This window comes from Condylura cristata, unplaced genomic scaffold (genome assembly GCF_000260355.1).
Source record: "Condylura cristata isolate star-nosed mole 26May11 unplaced genomic scaffold, ConCri1.0 scaffold00016, whole genome shotgun sequence".
Taxonomy (NCBI): domain Eukaryota; kingdom Metazoa; phylum Chordata; class Mammalia; order Eulipotyphla; family Talpidae; genus Condylura; species Condylura cristata.
Window position 1 is genome coordinate 31,071,578 of NW_004567117.1, and position 7,978 is coordinate 31,079,555.

Below are 7,978 nucleotides of genomic sequence, written 5' to 3' on the forward strand. Positions count from 1 at the left end.
CAGCCCAGTGAGGGATGCTGCCCAGGTGAAGGATGCTGCCCAGGTGAGGGCCGCAGCCCAGGTGAGAGCCGCTGCCCAGGTGAGGGCCACAGCCTATGAACCTGTGGCTCTGGGGCCATCTGCAAATGTTTAGTCCACAGTGGGTAGAATGGGGGTGACCCAGCTCTGGCCCATGCAGGGCTGTCAGTCCCCCTAACTTTTCATCCAACATGCAACTAGGGAGAACCCAGGCTTGAGGGACACCACGTGAGCTGGGGGGCCACAGCCCAGGCCCTGGGTTCTGGCCTTGTCACCTGGCCACCTGAGCCAGAGTTTCATTCGGCCTTTGACACAAAGAGAACCCTCCTGCTCCTCCTGCCCTCCCTATGCACACACACGCTCCCTCCACACTCACACACGTATGAGCACACCCACGCGCACACCCATCCCAGAACAGTCAACACCCATTCACGCACAGTGCAGACTGACAGGGGCTTAGAAATAGCAGCTCTTTTGTCACTGCTTCCTTAACACTTTGCACCTGTACCAGAATCATCCTCCACATTTTCCCGTTAGTCTCCAGCCCCATGCTTTGCATCACGCTCTCACCTATCTTTTTGGTTTATTTAAGAACCATCACATGAACAGCCTGTGTGTTTGATTCTTGTTGACGTGACTGCCATGGCAGGGATGGGAAGGGGTTGCTGCGGGGGGTCCTTCTGCCTCCCACGAGTCCCTGGACATAGTGGCATTGAGCACAGCTGTGCCTACACTTAGAGCAGGCTGAATTGCTGCTGACTTTTTTTTTTTTAAAGCTTTATTTACTTATTTATGCACCCAAAACTGGGGTACAGGTCCGAGGTGCAGGGGGTGAGAGGATTCACCAGAGACAGTGGGGAGCAGAACAGATCGACAAAGTACACTGCTGAGGGGAGCAGCGGGCGGGCCAGGAGAGGTTTGTGGCGCCATGGGGGTCAGTTCCAGGGCGGGGATGGAACTTGCACTGAAGTGGCCACGGCTCGGCTTAGCTTTGCACTGCAGTGCTCCAGCCCCGGCGCCACCAGGGAGGGCCCTGCTTCCGACTTTTTTGGCTAAAGTGATAGAAAAGCAATTCCAAATATTTTAAAGATCAAAAGGGGCATTTATTGGCTCTCGAAATCAAAGAAAGGTGTAAGCCATCATGCTGAAGGAGGGGCACATAGTTTCATCCTCAGTCTCCACAGAAGGAGGAAAGGGCTGGAATGAGAACTGCCCGCTGGTTTGGCCACAAAGCCAGGTTCCTCAGGGGAAGCGCCTTCTGAATCAATCGCTGGGCGGTTTCCGTGAGAAAACCAACCCGAAGGGAAAAGGAGGGCGTTTTGCATCTAAGGGAGGTTTGCTCGTGCAGCCGAGCTGTGCCCAGCCCCGGTGCTCATCAGCTGTGGGCTCTCACCTGGGAGACTCCGCAGGCAAAACCTTCAACAGGGAGCAGGGCTTCAGGCTACTCAAACGTCCGCAGAGTCCTAGTGTAGGTTCCTCTTCTAGAAAAATACCTCTGGGGCCAGCCCCCAGGATGGGGTGCAGCGAAGCTTTTCAGAGTGGAGTCTTGGGTCCTGGATGCCCGTGGGGTGCCACAGCTCAGAGGCAGCCGCAGGGCTCATCACTGTCTGCTTTTATCTCTGTTTTCATGTGGAGACTCCAGCTAAGGCATTATTTTTAAAATAATAAATTAATCAAAAACAAATTCATTCAAAGAAAAGTTGGAAATTCACGAATTTAAACAAGGGCACGCCTACCCACCTCTCCACCTTTCTTTCTGAAATAGGTCAACTGAATATCTGTGCAGCCTAGAGATTCCAGGAATTTTAGAAACATTACCTGTTTATTGCAGCTTGGACGTGACCCACACATCCTGCCCATGAGGAGCAGGACCTCGTAGGAATACTTCTTAGAAGCTCTGAGAAAACATGACCCCCAGCGGGAGGAAGGCTCGGAGGGCGGTTGAGATGAGGTTATAGTGAGAGGAGCTGCACTTGGGATTTTTACAGCCCCTTAAGTAGCCAAGAGCTACGGTTCCTTTGTCTCTTTTACTCTTGGATGTCTCCCAAATAGAGCTGAAGACTGGGGCCCTGGGAGTCCCGGCAGGCTCTGCCAGGCTCTGTCCTGCCTCCCGGTGCTCCAGTTCCCTGGGCTTGCCAAGCGGGCACAGCAGAACCAACATCCAGGTCATCAGGAATTCTCTAAAGAGACAGAATCTGCCTGTTTGCTTGTGTTTACAAACATGCTTAGGAGTGACATATACAAGCTTGTGAAGAGGGAGAACAGCATCCTGGTTTCTAAGAGGCCAGAGCAAGGTTGATATCCAGGTGTGACATCCAGGTATGGTGGGGAAAGGCAAGGCAGAGAGAGCGGGGCTGGGGCCAAGGGCTTACCTGGTCAGGACGTCAGTGTGTGTGCCTTGAGATCACCTGAGCTAGGTGGCTCACCTAGGCTCCTCAGCCTTCTTTTCCAGCTACAGCCCCACTGCCTCCACCTAGTTAGGTCTATGTGGTTTCTGTCAGATCCAAGGAATAGTGGTCAGAGGTCAGAGGTCGCAGGAATATAAGGAAAATTTCCCCGAGAGACAAAGGTGAACCTGAGGTTGTATGAAGCTGCAGGCCATGGGACTGAGCTTCGCGGGGCGCTTCTAACCCTCCTCCGGAGAGACGGAAAAGAACTCGGGCACCACAGCTGCCAGGGACCCACCCCACCAAGCCATGGGGTGCAGGTCAAGCCGAACCCCAGCCACCATGGCCATGACAGGGTCATCAAGAGCACACAGGCAAGCATTCTGCGGGAAAGACATAGGGCCTGGGACCAGTGACCCCCACAGACCTGGGCAGCCGTGGGCATTCAGGCTGCCCATGTGGCTTTAGCACAGACGAGGCTTGCTCTTGCCCACACCCCCCTCACTTCTTGAGACCCAGAAGTAGGGCAGGAGAAAGCTCTCTGATGCCGCTGGAAGTCCACCCCACACTACTGGCCCACTAGACCAGTGACAAAGGATTGGGAATGTGAGCCTCGGGCAACTTCCTTGGCCCAGTACTGTCTCTTGCTAATGCGGCGGAGTTCCCTAGAAAGCAGGAAACTTACACAAATTCCATCCCACTTAGCAAGAGAGATGCCATCAGAAAAAGAACCTTTTTTTAAAAAAGGATTTATTTATTTATTTATGCATACAGAACTGGGGTACAGGCCAGAGGTGCAGGGGACTGAGAGGATTCACCAGAGACAGAGTGGGGAGCAGAACAGGCAGATCAACAGGGGAGCAGCAGGCAGGTGAGGAGAGGTCTGCCACACCTCTATGGGTCAGCTCCCTAACCGGGGATCGAGCTCATGCTGCAGTGGCTTGCAAAGAGCTTCATAATGCTGTGCTTAACCTGTTGCGACACCATGGAGAGCCCAGAAAAAGAACCTTGTAAAACACAAATGATTTTACCTGTTCTGCTACCTGTATTCATTTCCTGGGCCTGCATTATGAGGTACCGTGGGGAGCTTAGAATGACAGAGGGGTCCCCGACCTCTTGGGACTCACCTAAAGGAAGTTGGTCTGGCCTCGGGTCCTGATCTTGGGTGTCATCCTTGCCCCTTTCGGCCTCCCTGTTTCTTCCAGGTGTGCTGGAAGCCAGGCGAAGCCAGGCCAGGAGGCAGGTCCCACAGAGGTGGATGGGATGTGTCCACCTGCTTGCTTGCTTGCAAGTCTCCTCACACAGACAGAAGCTCTGTGCAGAGAGCGCCCTGAGCGGCACACAGCTATTGGTTTGATGGGAGGCTGCAAGAAAACTCTAGACTAGAAACTTCCATCCATGGGCTACAGCCCCAAAGGTTGTGGGGTTTGTCATGCTCACTCACCAGAAAGAATCAGATGGACTCAAGATCCACACTCACCTCCCTAGCCTCGACCCCAGTTGAACAGGCTCTCAAAGGGCCACACCTTGAGGAACAAACTGGTGATGCTGAGAGCATGGGGGAGGGGGAGGCATTTTCACAGGCCTGGCACCCCGGACACGTGGCGGGGGCAGCAGGGTAGGGTCAGGGTAGGGAGGGCTAGAAGTGTATCTGCTTCCTGGAGCTGCTGTAGCAAAAGCTTCGAGTGGGTGGATAAAGCAGCAAGCATTGGTTGTCTCGAAATCCTAACTGGTTGTTTCAGAAGTCCGAAACAAAAGTGTTGACATGGCCGGAATCCTGAAGACTCTGGCGAAGGACTTTCCCTGCTTCTGGCTTCTCCCGGTGGCGCATCATCCTCGGTGCTCTTGGCTTGTGCCTGCGCCCTGCAGACACCACACCCAGCCTCACAGGCCTCTGCATCTCCATGTCCACATCCAGATTCCCTTCTGAAAAGCACACGAGTCACTAGGCTGAGGCTCAGCCTGCCCAGTGTGAATGCATCTAATCTTGATCAAATCTGCCAAGGTCCTATTTCCACATAAGCTTACATTCACAGGTACCCAGGGTTAGAACTCCCACGAATCTTTTTGGGGTGCACAATTCTACCCAGTACAGTGGGTGGAGGGGACTACAGAGATGACATCAAGAAACAACAGCCCTAGCACCGGGCTCCCCGGTGCCTCAAGCTCCCCCCACAACGCCAAGCACATGTCCACGTGCTGTGCCCTTGATGCCAGCAGCACTGCCTGGCGGCTATAGATGGTGGCATATGTCCTGTGTGGACCCCTGTTAAGCCCTCATGACTTGACTTAAGTACCACCCCCGGGCAAAGTCTTCTCAACCCTCAACCCTCCCGAGGCAGCTGGAGGGCCTCCGGCCTTCCTCTGGGCTGCAGGAGTTGGCAGCAGAGCTTCTGCTTGGCACACAGCATGCATCTGCATCATCATCTCTACTTTCCTGGGCTCTGAGGGTTGGGTCTGCCATGCTGGTGCTCTGCATGTGATACGCCTGGCACATCAGACCTCAGCATGGGCTGGGGGAGGAAGAACCATGGATGGATGGGGGTGGGAGAGTGGTGGGTGGGCGAATGGCTGAGAGGGTGAGTGGATAAGTGGGTGGGGAACAGGTGGGTGGAGGGAGGGAGGGAGGAGAGTCAAGTAACAGAAGTCCATGACCACACTACCCCACCCCTGCTGCTCTGTCCATCTGCCTTGCCTTGTTCTACACTGTAGCATTTCACATCATTTGTCGTATTATCTGCCGGTTGTTCTCCTGTCACAGGAACGTGTGGTCTATGGGAACATTTGCCTATTTCTTTTTCACGACTTTATCTCCCATGCCTAGAGCAATATTTATAGGGTGGGTGGGTGGATGCATGGAAGGGTGGGTTGCAGGGAGCCTGTGGCCCCGTGGGAGTTTGCTAGCCTATCTTACTATTTGCATAAGACATTTTCTATATTGCACCAAAATTGTCACTGTTGACAGTCACTTAGTATGTCTCCTGTTTCTTTGTTTGCTTTAGTTATTCCAAAAGATACTACGATGAATATCTCTGCATATGTGTTTGCACGTATGTCTAGCTAGCTCTAAAAGAAAACTCTTAAGAGTAAAATTCTTGCAAGAAGAGGAGTGTTTAAAACTTGGATAGATTCTGCCACGCAGGTCCACGCGTCCATTTAGTGCCCATCCTGACACTCGTGGCCACCCTCTGTCCCTGCCTCAGTGAGATATTGGCCTGGCGGTGCCATCAGAGAGCTGGGAAGCCGTGTCCTGTTTCTGCGTTAACAGGTGTTCCTTTCACTGGGGCGGGTGGCAAGTGCCTCGCTCTTATGCCGGGTCGGCTGGAGCCAGCTGGCCCGAGCTGGCCCTGCGCAGTGGGCTCGTTTCGCCCCCCTGCCCCGCACCCTCGCTCCCCAGGCTCAGGATTTGCTGCTGTTCAGTCATCTGAGAGCAGGGCTGGTGCCTTCCCAGCCAGGGCCCTCTGCCCTGTGGGCTGCCTTCAGCCGTACAGAAATCCCCACGAGCCCAAGTTGTGAGGGGTCAGCCTCGGCCTGCCTGGAAGGGGTAGATTTAACATCATGAGCTTCTGCAGTCAGAACAACGATTCCTGCCCTACCAGCTCATCTCACAGCAGCTGACCTCCCCGCAAGCCAGACGCACATGCACAAGTGTGTGTGTGTGTCTGTGTGTGCGTGTGTGTGTTTCTTGTGCATTCTGCCAGCCCTGCACGCAGAAAGAGTATTATCTTCCCTCCCTCCCTGGAGAGCCATGGTGTATACAATCTACTTGTCTCTGAGGACCATTTACTTAGCAATCGTGGTCAGAGGTCAGAAAGGGGCTGCTGCAGCCAGGTCTCGGAGCTCGAGGAGAAGGTGGTTACTGACCGCTGGCCCAGGCATGCAAGGCCAAAGTCTGGAGCGCTCAGATACGGGGCAGGGGCTCACCTGGGCTGACATCACAGCCTGCTAGCCTCAGGGCACAGGCTGCCCTTCTCCCAGGCCACAAGGCCCCATGCCCTCTGCCACTTCCCAAACCCTCCCGCCAAGCCACCTCTGCCAGACTCTGTCTGCCATGTCAGGGCCTCCATGGGCCATGGGACAGGGGTCAAGGAACAGAGCAGCCTTGCTGTGTTGGCACATACAACCCACAGCATCTAAGGATCAAGGTAGTGAAGACAAAGTTGTGCTGAAGGTGAACACTAGAGATACTTACTGAGCTTTACTATTTACCATACCTTACTCTCCCCTCTCTACACGCTTATCAACTCATTTCACCTCCACAACGACCCTAGGATATAGATGCTGTTCTTATCTCAACTTTACAAAGGTAGAAACTGAAGCACAGAGAGGTCAGTCATCAACTCAAAAGTCACACAGCCACGAAGAGGCAGAGCCAGGAGCTAAACGTTCAGTCTCACTCCAGAGCTCATACTTTTAACTACTGTAACCCTTGATATATGTTCATACTTAAGTTTTAATTTGGAAGATTGAGGGGTGGACGCAGAGGTCAGAGTGGCTTCATTAGAGGCTCTGAGCGGGCCAGCGTGCCCACTGGCCCACATACTGCAGCTCCCTACTGCTGTGGCCTAAGACCGGGAGAGGGGAGCGGGTGCTGAGTCCTGACATGGGGGCTGACACCTCCCGGGCACATGAGGACCAAGTGTCATGGGCAACTCCCTCTACCCTGCTCTGGCCTCGAGAACCCAGATCCCCTTCCAGCCGCCAACTTGAGAGTGAGAGGGAGCTCGGCTTCCTTCCATTGTTTACGGGGGGCACACCCAGCGTGTTCCTGCAGTGACCCGAGGCCTGGGGGGAGGTAGGAGGGAGAGAAGGAGCCAGCCTGAGTGGGGTCGGGTGGGAGAAGGGAAATGAGAGGGGAAGACTTGGTGTTTTTCCTTGTTTGTGTTTTGTATTAAGGAAAACAAATAATATCCTTTGAGAAAACCACTAAACAAAGCACATCCCAAGGCCACAGAGGCCCATTGTGGCTGCCCGGAGCCCGGAATTCATTCATGCCTTTTTGGATTGTTGGAGGCAGAGACGGGGTGGGAAGGAGGGATTACCATTTAAATACACTCTGAAGTGTGTCACTCCTTCCCTGGACCCAGTTGGAGTCTAGACGGAGTGTCCCTATGTCCTTGAGCCTGTCCTCTCCCAGTGACCTCCCAGGAAGTTCCTCTGGACAGACATCCTAGCACAGACAGGGAGGCCCCTTGACGGGGGAGGGCGGGGGGTGCTGATCCCCGAAAAGGCAGCCCTCTGCTGTAGAGTCCCAATCTGGTCCACCGGCCCTACAGAACGGCCTAGCTCACTCCCTATACAAGTTCCCTGGGCCTCGGGCTGGCTGTGTGTGATGGACAAGGACTAGGTCAAATGGCATCTCACTGACCATTCTCTAGCACACTGGGCCCTGTCACTGCACCCTCATGCTTTGCATTCCCAGGACCCTGTGGGCATTGCTGCATGGGGGCCACGCTCTGGGACTGTGCCAGGGCCTGTTTCCAGGCGTCGCAGGCCCAAGCCAGATCACTCCTCCTCGCAGACCCCAAGACCTAGGCAGCCCCACTCCAGATGCCTGTGATGAAACATCAGTG

The 7,978-nt window shown here is 54.3% G+C and overlaps 1 protein-coding gene across 7 annotated transcripts in view; it reads left to right on the top strand.

Moving 5' to 3' along the window:
- CTIF (CBP80/20-dependent translation initiation factor) overlaps positions 1–7,978 on the top strand; it is a 247,013-nt gene that overhangs the window by 121,693 nt on the left and 117,342 nt on the right. The window lies entirely within an intron of this gene.